Here is a 12,411-nt window from a genome sequence, read left to right as displayed (position 1 = left end):
AAAAAGGAAGAAAGAAAAAAAAGAAAAAAGAAAAAAAAAAAGAAAAGAAAGTCTGTTCCGCTGAGGGTCATCGCTCCAGAGGCTAAACCGGGGCGAAGCCCACACGGGCTCAGCGTGGCCTCAGGTCCCGCAGGGTCACAGAAGGATCGGGGGTGTCTGAGTGTCGCAGAGCTTCGGGGTATTGGAACAGGAAAGTCGGCTACAGAGACAGAGCTGACAGTAAACTCACAGCTCGGTGTTACCTTGAATCGGTCGTAGGCTTGGTGTGCTTGGAGCGCTGCCAGAGGTCAGGCAGATCGGAGTAACTGGGCGCTGTTTTCTGAGGGCGCACTGAGGAGTGGGGCCCTGGGCTCTCAGCTCCTCTGGGCCGGAGACCAGGAGGCCTCTATTTGTATTTCCGTCCTCCGGAACTCTATGGAAAGCGCTCGGGGAACAAAAGCTCCTGAAAGCAAACCCGAGCGGATTATTGACCCCGGCCCCTGGTAAGGGCGGTGCAATTCCGCCTGCGGCATAGACACTTGAGAATCACTATAACAGGCCCCTCCCCCAGAAGATCAACAAGAAATCCAGCCAAGACCAAGTTCACCTACCAAGGAGTGTGGTTTCAATACCAAGGAGAGCAGCAGAATTCCAGAGGATGAGAAAGCAAAGCACGGAACTCATGGCTTTTTCCCTGTGATTTTTTTTAGTCTTGCAGTTAATTTAATTTCTTTTTCTTTCATTTTTTGTTTTTTTTCTTGCCTTCTGGTAAAAATTTTTTTTAACTTTTACCTTTTTCTTTTTTAACGTTTTAACTAGTTTATCTAATATATATATATTTTCTTTTTTATATTTTTCTTTATTTGTTTTCTATTTTTAAAATTCTTTTCTTTTCTTTTTTTTTTTTTTTCTGTCTTCCTCAAAATGGATGAAGGACCTCAATGTGCAAAAGGAATCCATCAAAATCCTTGAGGAGAACACAGGCAGCAACCTCTTCGACTTCAGCCACAGCAACATCTTCCTAGGAACAACGCCAAAGGCAAGGGAAGCAAGGGGAAAAATGAACTATTGGGATTTCATCAAGATCAAAAGCTTTTGCACAGCAAAGGAAACAGTTAACAAAATCAAAAGACAACTGACAGACTGGGAGAAGATATTTGCAAACGACATATCAGATAAAGGACTAGTGTCCAGAATCTATGAAGAACTTAGCAAACTCAACACCCAAAGAACAAATAGTCCAATCAAGAAATGGGCAGAGGATATGGACAGACACTTCTGCAAAGAAGACATCCAGATGGCCAACAGACACATGAAAAAGTGCTCCATATCACTCGGCATCAGGGAAATACAAATCAAAACCACAATGAGATATCACCTCACACCAGTCAGTGGCTAAAATCAACAAGTCAGGAAATGACAGATGCTGGCGAGGATTCGGAGAAAGGGGAACCCTCCTACACTGTTGGTGGGAATGCAAGCTGGTGCAGCCACTCTGGAAAACAGCATGGAGGTTCCTCAAAATGTTGAAAATAGAACTGCCCTATGACCCAGCAGTTGCACTATTGGGTATTTACCCTAAAGATACAAACGTAGTGATCCAAAGGGGCACGTGCACCCGAATGTTTATAGCAGCAATGTCCACAATAGCCAAACTATGGAAAGAACCTAGATGTCCATCAACAGATGAATGGATCAAGAAGATGTGGTATATATACACAATGGAATATATATATACACAATGGAATATATACACAATGGAATAATATGCAGCCATCAAAAGAAATGAAATCTTGCCATTTGGGACAACATGGATGGAACTAGAGCGTATCATGCTTAGCGAAATAAGTCAAGCAGAGAAAGACAACTATCATATGATCTCCCTGATATGAGGAAGTGGTGATGCAACATGGTGTCTTAAGTGGGCAGGAGAAGAATAAATGAAACAAGATGGGAATGGGAGGGAGACAAACCATAAGTGACTCTTAATCTCACAAAACAAACTGAGGGTTGCTGGGGGGAGGGGTTTAGGAGAAGGGGAGGTGGGATTATGGACATTGGGGAGGGTATGTACTTTGGTGAGTGCTGTGAAGTGTGTAAACCTGGTGATTCACAGACCTGTACCCCTGGGGATAAAAATATATGTTTATAAAAAATAAAAAATTAAAAAAAAGATAAGAAAAGAATTTAAGAAAAGAAAATGAATAAAGAAAAATATAAAAAAGAAAAAATATATATATTAGGTAAACTTGTTAAAAAACGCTAAAAAAGAAAAAGTTAAAAGTTGAAAAAAAATTTTACCAGAATGCAAGGAAAAAAACAAAAAATGAAAAAGAAAAAAAAATAAATCAACTGCAAGACTAAAAAAAATCACAGGGAAAAAGCCCTCAGTTCCATGCTTTGCTTTCTCCTCTTCTGGAATTCTGCTGTTCTCGTTGGTATTGAAACCACACTCCTTGGTAGGTGAACTTGTTCTTGGCTGGATTTCTTGTTGATCTTCTGGTGGAGGGGCCTGGTGTAGTGATTCTCAAGTGTCTTTTCCCCAGGCGGAATTGCACCGCCCTTACCAGGGGCCAGGTCAATAATCCGCTTGGGTTTGCTTTCAGGAGCTTTTGTTCCCTGAGCGCTTTCTGTAGAGTTCCAGAGGACGGGAATACAAATGGCAGCCTCATGGTCTTCGGCCTGGAGGAGCCGAGAGCTCGGGGCCCCACTCCTCCGTGCACCCTCAGAGAACAGCGCCCAGTTACTCCCGTCTGCCTGACCTCCGGCCGCTCTCCGAGCTCACCGAGCCTGCGACCGGTTCAAGGTAACACCGAGCTGTGAGCTTACTGTTGGCTCTCTGTAGCCAGCTTTCCCGTTTCAATACCCGCAAGCTCTGCGACACTCAGACACCCCCGATCCTTCTGTGACCCTGTGGGACCTGAGGCCACGCTGACCCCGCGTGGGCTTCGGCCCGGTGTATCCTCTGGAGCGATGTCCCTCAGCGGAACAGACTTTTAAAAGTCCTGATTTTGTGCTCCCTTGCTCCGCCGCTTGCCGGGAGCCAGCCCCTCCCCTCGGGGTCTATCTTCCCGTCGCTTTGGATTCATGTCTCTGCCGGTCCTACCTTTCAGAAAGTGGTTGTTTTTCTGTTTCCAGAATTGCTGTTCTTCTCTTCGATCTGCCGATGGATTTGCAGGCGTTTGAAATCTTTAGATAAGCTATCTAGCTGGTCTCCTGCTAGCTGAAGTAGTCTCAGCCTGCTACTTCTCCGCCATCTTGACTCCTCCCCTATACTATTTTTTTTTTTTAATGGTTTGAGTTATTTTTGGAGCATCAACCCTGTGAGAAATACATGTCTTTTTTTTTTCCTTTTCTTTTTTTTTTTTTTTTCATATCTTGACTTTTATTGTCCACTGTACTTCTTTACTTACTTTACCTTATGTGCCTTAAAATGCTAATTGAAAACAAATTACATAATTAAAGAATATATGTAGGTCATCAAATTATACATTTGTATGTGACCTTTTTTTTATGATTTTTATTTTATTTTTTTAATTTATTTTTTATTTTCAGCATAACAGTAGTCATTATTTTTGCACCACACCCAGTGCTCCATGCAATCCGTGCCCTCTATAATACCTACCACCTGGTACCCCGACCTCCCACCCCCCTGCCCCTTCAAAACCCTCAGATTGCTTTTCAGAGTCCATAGTCTCTCATGGTTCACCTCCCCTTCCAATTTTTCCCAACTCCTTTCTCCTCTCTAACTCCCCATGTCCTCCATGCTATTTGTTATGCTCCACAAATAAGTGAAACCATATGATAATTGACTCTCTCTGCTTGACTTATTTCACTCAGCATAATATCTTCCAGTCCCGTCCATGTTGCTACAAAAGTTGGGTATTCGTCCTTTCTGATGGAGGCATAATACTCCATAGTGTATATGGACCACATCTTCCTTATCCATTTGTCCATTGAAGGGCATCTTGGTTCTTTCCACAGCTTGGCGACCGTGGCCATTGCTGCAGTAAACATTGGGGTACAGATGGCCCTTCTTTTCACTACATCTGTATCTTTGGGGTAAATACCCAGGAGTGCAATGGCAGGGTCATAGGGAAGTTCTGTTTTTAATTTCTTGAGGAATCTCCACACTGTTCTCCAAAGAGGCTGCACCAACTTGCATTCCCACCAACAGTGGAAGAGGGTTCCCCTTTCTCCACATCCCCTCCAACACATGTTTTTTCCTGTCTTGCTAATTTTGGCCATTCTAACTGGTGTAAGGTGATATCTCAATTTAGTTTTAATTTGAATCTTCCTGACGGCTAGTGATGATGAACATTTTTTCATGTTTCTGATAGCCATTTGTATGTGTTTATTAGAGAAGTGTCTGTCCATATCTTCTGCCAATTTTTTGATATAATTGTTTTGTGTGTGTTGAGTTTGAGGAGTTCATTATAGATCCTGGATATCAACCTTTTTGTCTGTACTGTCATTAATTCGTATGGAATCAGAAGAGACCCCAAATTGCTACGGAAATGTTGAAAAACAAAAATAAAATGGGAGGCATCACGTTACCTGATTTCTAGCTTTACTACAAAGCTGTGATCACCAAGACAGCATGGTACTGGCATAAAAACAGACATAAAGACCAGTGTAACAGAGTAGAGAGCCCAGATATGGACCCTCAACTCTATGTTCAAATAATCTTCGACAAAACAGGAAACAATATACAGTGGAAAAAAGACAGTCTCTTCAATAAATGGTGCTGGGAAAACTGGGCAGCTATATGAGAAGAATGAAACTCGACCATTCTCTTACACTGTACACAAAGATAAACTCAAAATGGATAAAAGACCTCAATGTGAGACAGGAATCCATCAGAATCCTAGAGGAGAACATAGGCAGTAATCTCTTCGGTATCAGCCACAGCAACTTCTTTCAAGATATGTCTCCAAAGGCAAAGGAAACAAAAGCAAAGATGAACTTTTGGGACTTCATCAAAATCAAAAGCTTCTTGATTTTGATCAAGAAGGAAACAATCAAGAAAACAAAGAGGCAACCCATGGAATGGGAGAAGATATTTGCAAATGAGAATACAGACAAAAGTTTTATTTCCTTTTCTTTTTTATTATGTTATCTTAGTCACCATATAGTACGTCATTAGTTTGTGATGTAATGTTCCATGATTCATTGTTTGCACATAACACTCAGTGTGCTCCATCGAATCTGTGTCCTCTTTAATGCCCATCACCCAGATAACCCATCCCCTCCAAAAAAAAACAAAAAAAAAAACCAAAAAACAAAACAAAAAAAACCAAAAACCCTCAGCTTGATTCCCAGAGTCCATAGTCTCTCATGGTTTATCTCCTCCTCTGATTCCCATCCCCTTCATTTTTCCCTTTCTTCTCCTAATGTACTCCATGTTATTCCTTATGTTCCACAAATAAGTGAAACCATATAATTGTGTCCCTCTGTTGACTTATTTCACTTAGTATAATCTCCTCCATTTCCATCCATGTTGATGCAAATGTTGGATATTCATCCTTTCTGATGGGTGAGTAATTGCCCATTGTATATATGGACATCTTCTTTATCTATTGTCTGTTGAAGGGCATCTTGGCTCCTTCCACAGGTAGGCTATTGTGTACATTGGTGCTATGAACATTGGGGAGCATATGGCCCTTCTTTTCACTACATATGTATCTTCGGGGTAAATACGCACTAGTGCAGTGCTGGGTCATAGGGTAGCTCTATTTTTAAGTTTTTGAGGAACCCCCACACTGTTTTCCAAACTGGCTACACCAGCTTGTATTCCAACCAACAGTATAAGAGGGTTACCTTTTCTCCACAGCCACTCCAACATTTATTGTTTCTTGTCTTGTCAATTTCTGACATTCTAACTGGTATAAAGTGGCATCTCAATGTTGTTTTGATTTGAATTTCCCTGATGGCTAATTTCCCCAGACATTTTTTTCATGTGTCTGATAGCCATTTGTATATCTTCTTTGGAGAAGTGTCTGCTCATGTCTTATGCCCATTTTTTGACTTGATTGTTTTTTGGGTGTTGAGTTTGTGAAGTTTTTCATAGATCTTGGATACCAGCCTTTTATGGTAGTGTCATTTGAAAATATCTTCTCCCATTAGATGGGTTGCCCCTTTGTTTTGTTGACTGTTTCCTTTGCTGTGCAGAAGCTTTTAATCTTGATGAAGTTTCAAAAGTTCATTTTCTCTTTTGTTTTCCTTGCCTTTGGAAATGTGTTTTGAAAGAAGTTGCTATGGCTGATATAAAAAAGGTGACTGCCTATGTTCTCCTCTAGAATTTTGATGGATTTCTGTCTCACATCAAGATCTTTCATCCATTTAGAGTTTATCTTTGTGTATGTTGTAAGAGGATGGTCAAGTTTCATTCTTCAGTATGTAGCTGTCCAATTTTCCCAGCACAATTTATTGAAGAAACTGTCTTTTTTCCATTGGATATTTTTTCCTGATTTGTCGAAGATTAGTTGATCATAAAGTTGAGGATTATATATGGGCTCTCTATTCTGCTCCATTGATCTATATTTCTATTTTTGTGCCTGTACTATGCTGTCTTGTTGATCATAGCTTTGTAATATAGCTAAAATCAGGCAACATGATGCCCCCACTTTGTTTTTCTTTTTCAAAGTATCCCTGGAAATTCAGGGTATTTTCTGGTTCCATACAAATTTTAGGACTGTTTGTTCCAGCACTTTGAAAAATAGCATTGGTATTTTGATTGAGATGGCGTTGAAAGTATAGATTGCTCTGGGCAGCATAGACATTTTAACAATGTTTATTCTTCTGATCCATGAGCATGGAACATTTTCTCCATTGTTTTGTGTCTTCTTCAATCTTCTTCATAAGTGTTCTGTAGTTTCTAGAGTATAGCTCCTTTACTTCTTGATTAGGTTTATTCCAAGGTATAAGTTTTTTGGTGCTATTATAAATGGAATCAATTCCCTAATTTCTCTTTCTACAGTTATACTGTTACTGTATAGGAAAGCAACTGATTTCTGTGCACTGATTCTGTATTCTGTCACATTACTGAATTGCTGTATGAGTTCTAATAATTGGGGGTGGAGCCTTTTGGGTTTTCCAAATAAAGTATGTCATCTGCGGAGAGAGAGAGGTTGATTTCTATGCCAATTTCAATACATTTTATTTATTTTTGTTGTCTGATTGCTGTTGCTAGGACTTCTAGTACTATGTTGAACAATAGTGGCAAGAGTGGGCATTCTTGTCGTCATCCTGATCTTAAGGGAAATGTTCTCAGCTTTTACTCCATTGAAAATTATATTTGTTGTAGGCTTTTCACAGATGGTTTTTATTAAATTGAGGAATATTCCCTCTATCCCTACACTCTGAAAAGTTTTAATCAGGAAAGGATGCTGCATTTTGTCAAATGCTTTTTCTGCATCAATTGAGAGGACCATGTGGTTCTTATCTCTTCTCTTATTTATGTATTCTATCACATTGATTGATCCATGAATGTTGAACCACCCTTGCATCTCAGGAATAAATCCCACCTGGTCATGATGGATAATCCTTTTAATGTATTATTGGAATGTATTAGTTAGGATCTTGTTGAGAATTTTGAGATTCATATTCATCAGGGATATGGTCTGTAATTCTTTTTGATGGGGTCTTTGCTGGGTTTGGGGATCAAGGTAATGCTGGCCTCATAGAATGAGTTTGGAAGTTTTCTTTCTGTTTACAACATTCCACCCTAAAACAACAGAATACTCATTTTTCTCCAGTGCACATGGAACACTCCAGAATAGACCACATACTGGGTCACAAATCAGGCCTCAACTGATACCAAAAGATTGAGATTATTCCCTGAATATTCTCAGACCATAATGTTTTGAAACTGGAGCTCAATCACAAGAAAAAATTTGAAAGAAATTCAAACACTTGGAAGCTAAAGACCATCCTGCTTAAGTATATTTGGGTCAGGGGAGGAGTCAAGATAGTGGAAGAGTAGCAGGCTGAGATGATATCTGGTCACAGGAATTCAGTTAATTAGTTCTCAAACCATTCTGGACACCTAAAAGTCCAACAGGAGATCAAAGAGAAGAGGAGCAGCAATTCTAGAAACAGAAAATTGACCACTATCTGAAGGATTGGATCTGTGGAGAAGTGAATCCGAAGCAACAGGAAGTTAGAGTGTAGGGGAGGGGCCGGCTCCCAGCAAGCAGCAGAACACTGGAGCACAAGATCAGAGCTTTTAAAAGTCTGCCCCACTGAGGGATGGTGCTCCAGAGGCTAAGGAGGGGTGGAGCCCTCATGGGGATAGCGTGGTCTCAGGTCACACAGGGTCACAGAAGGATTGGGGGTGTCTGAGTGTAGCAGAGCTCACAGATATTAGAGCAGAGAAGCCAGCTACAGAGACGGAGCTGAGGAGTGAGCTCTCAGCTCGGGCTTACCTTAAACTGTGATCCATGGCACAGTCAGGCCACTGATCTTTGAGCAGGGTCCCCACATGTGGCATATCTGGGGACACTCACCTTCCTTCTCTGTAGGCAGTAATATGCTGGGTTTGGAGACTCCAAATGGGACTGTGTGCCAAAACATAAAAGTTCAATCACAGGCTGGGTGAGCTTGGAGTGTGGCCGGAGACCAGAGAGACAGGAGTGATTGAGTGCTCTTCTCCAATGGTGCACTGAGGAGTGGGGCCATGAGCTCCCAGCTCCTCTGGGTTGGAGATTGGAAGGCTGCCATTTTCATTCCTATCCTCCAGAGCTCTATGGAAAGCGTTCAGGGAACAAAAGCTCCTGAGAGAAAACCTGAGCAGATTACTTAGAGCAGCCCCTCACAAGAGCCATGCAATTCCGCCTCAGGCAAAGACACTTGAGAATCATGGCAACAGACCCTTCCCCAAGAAGATCAGCAAGAACATCCAGCCAAGACCAACCTCACTGATCAAGGAGAACATCAGAGTTCCAGAGGAGGAGAAATCAGAGCATGGAATTCATGGCTTTCTCCCCATGATCCTTTAGTCTTGCAGAGTTAAATATTTTTAATTTTATTTTTTTCTTATTCTAATTTTTTTTATTCTAATTTTTTAAACTTTTCCTCTTTTAACTTTTTTTAACTAGTTCATCTTAACAATACCTTTCTTTAAAAAATCTTTTTGAAACTTTATTATTATACTCATATTTTATCCTTCATTGTATCTAACTTTATTTTTTGTATACATACAGGGTTTTTTCCTCTAAAAAATATTTGGGGTACAACTTCTTCTAATATATCAAAATATATCCTAAATCTAGCACAGGGCTTTGTTCTCGTCTCCAGCCTGAGCAAATTTTCTCCACTTTCTTTTTCTTTCTTTCCCAACCAACTTATCAACTCCTTTTTTAGAATTTTTTAAAATTTTCATCTTTACAGTCATATTCCATCCCTTCATCATATTTATCCTTATTTTTTTTAGTATATATATATATATGTGTGTGTGTGTGTGTGTGTGTGTGTGTTTCTTTCTTTAAAATTTTGGGAGATAGTTCCTTCTGTTTTTTTTTTTTTAAAGATTTTATTTATTTATTTGACAGAGAGAGATCACAAGTAGACAGAGAGGCAGGCAGAGAGAGAGAGGGGGAAGCAGGCTCCCTGCTGAGCAGAGAGCCTGATGCGGGCCTCGATCCCAGGACCCTGAGATCATGACCTGAGCCGAAGGCAGCGGCTTAACCCACTGAGCCACCCAGGCGCCCTATATAGTTTATTTTTGAATTTCTTTTTACCCCCTTTCTTCTCCCCATGATTTGGGGTCTCTTCTGCAGTGGTTAGCACACATTATTCTGGGGTCTTTGCCACCCTTTAAGTATTTTATTCTCTCATTCATATATTCTTATCTAGATAAAATGACAAGGTGGAAAAACTCACCACAAAAAAAAAAAAAAAAAAAAAAAAAGGCTGTACCAAAGGCTAAGGACCTAATCAATATGGATATTGTTAAAATGTCAGATCTAGAGTTCAGAATGACGATTCTCAAGGTCCTAGCTGGGATCAAAAAATGCATGGAAGATATTAGAGAAACACTATCTGTAGAAATAAAAGCCCTTTCTAGATTAATAAAAGAACCCAAATCTAACCAAGCTGAAATTTTTTAAAAAAGCTATAAATAAGGTGCAGTAAAAAATGGAGGCTCTTACTGCTAGGATAAATGAGGCAAAAGAAAGAATTAGTGATATAGAAGACCAAATGACAGAGACTAAAGAAGCTGAGCAAAAGAGGGACAAACAGCTACTGGAGCACGAGGGGAGAATTCGAGAAATAAGTGACACCATAAGATGAAACAACATTAGAATAATTGGGATTCCAGAAGAATAAGAAAGAGAGAGGGGAACAGAAGGTATATTGGAGAGAATTATTGGAGAGAATTTCCCCAATATGGCAAAGGGAACAAGCATCAAAATCCAGGAGGTGCAGAGAATTCCCCTCAAAATCAACAAGATTAGGTCCACAACCCGTCACCTAATAATAAAATTTACAAGTCTCAGTGACAAAGAGAAAATCCTGAAAGTAGCCTGGGAAAAGAAGTCTGTAACATACAATGGTAAAAATAGATTGGCAGCTGACTTATCCACAGAGACCTGGCAGGCCAGAAAGAGCTGGCATGATATATTCAGAGCACTAAACGAGAAAAACATGCAGCCAAGAATACTATATCCAGCTAGGCTATCACTGAAAATAGAAGGAGAGATAAAAAGCTTACAGAACAAACAAAAACTAAAAGAATTTGTAAATATCAAACGAGTTCTAAGGAAATATTGAAAGGGGTCCTCTAAGCAAAGAGAGAACCTAAGAGTAGTAGACCAGAAAGGAACAGAGACAATACACAGTAACAGTCACCTTACAGGCAACACAATGGCACTGAGTTCATACCTCGCAATTGTTACCTTGAATGTAAATGGGCTAAATGTCCCAATCAAAAGACACAGGGTATCAGAATGGATAAAAAAAAATAAGACCCATCAATATGCTGTCTACAATAAACTCATTTTAGACCCAAAGACACCTCCAGATTTAAAATGAGGGGGCGGAAAACAATTTACCATGCTAATGGACATCAAAAGAAAGCTGGGGTGGCAATCCTTAGATCAGATGAACTAGATTTTAAGCCAAAGACTATAATAAGAGATGAAGAAGGACGCTATATCATATTCAAAGGGTCCGTCCAACAAGAAGATCTAACAATTTTAAATATCTATGCCCCCAACATGGGAGCAGCCAACTCTATAAACCAATTAATAACAAAATCAAAGAAACACAATGACAGTAATACAATAATAGTAGGGGACTTTAATACACCCTTGATTGACATGGACAGATCATCTAAGCAAAAGATCAACAAGGAAATAAAGATCTTAAATGACAGAATGGACCAGATGGACATCACAGATATATTTAGAACATTCCATCCCAAAGCAACAGAATACACATTCTTCTCTAATGCACATGGAACAGTCTCCAGAATACATCACATCTTGGGTCACAAATCAGGTCTCAACTGGTATCAAAAGATTGGGATCATTCCCAGCATATTTTCAGACCACAATGCTCTGAAGGTAGAACTCAATCACAAGAGGAAAGTTGGAAAGAACCCACATACATGGATGCTAAAGAGCATCCTACTAAAGAATGAATGGGTCAACCAGGAAATCAAAGAAGAATTAAAAATCATGGAAACAAATGATAATGAAAACACAACTGTTCAACATCTGTGGGACACAGAAAAGGGCAGTCCTGAGAGGAAAGTATATAGTCATACAAGCTGTCTCGAAAAACAAGAATGGTCTCAGGAACACAACCTAACCCTATACCTAAAGGAGCTGGAGAAAGAACAGTAAAAAAAGCCTAAACCCAGCAGAAGAATAGAAGTAATAAAGATCAGAACAGAAATCAATGAAATAGAAGCAAAAAAAAAAACCCCAAAACCAACCAACCAACCAAACAAACAAACAAAAAACAAAAAACAACCAGTAGAACAAATCAACGAAACTAGGAACTGGTTCTTTGAAAGAATAAGATTGATAACCCCTTGGCCAGACTTATCAAAAAGAAAAGAGAAAGGACCCAAATAAATAAAATCATGAATGAAAGAGGAGAGATCACAACAAATACAAAGAAATACAAATAATTATCAGAACGTATTTTGAGGGATGACTGGGTGGTTCAGTGGGTTAAGACCTCTGCCTTTGGCTCAGGTCATGACCCCAGGGTGCCAGGATTGAGCCCCACATCGGGCTCTCTGCTCAGCAGGGAGCCTGCTTCCCCATCTCTCTTTCTCTGCCTCCCTCATTGCCTACTTGTGATCTCTGTTTGTCAAATAAATAAATAAAATCTTTAAAAAAAGAGAACATATTATGAGCAACTATACACAGCAAATTTGACAATCTGGAAGAAATGGATGCATTCCTAGAGACATATAAA

The sequence above is a fragment of the Mustela lutreola genome, chromosome 2 (assembly GCF_030435805.1).
Source record: "Mustela lutreola isolate mMusLut2 chromosome 2, mMusLut2.pri, whole genome shotgun sequence".
Lineage (NCBI taxonomy): Eukaryota > Metazoa > Chordata > Mammalia > Carnivora > Mustelidae > Mustela > Mustela lutreola.
This window is presented reverse-complemented; position numbering follows the sequence as displayed.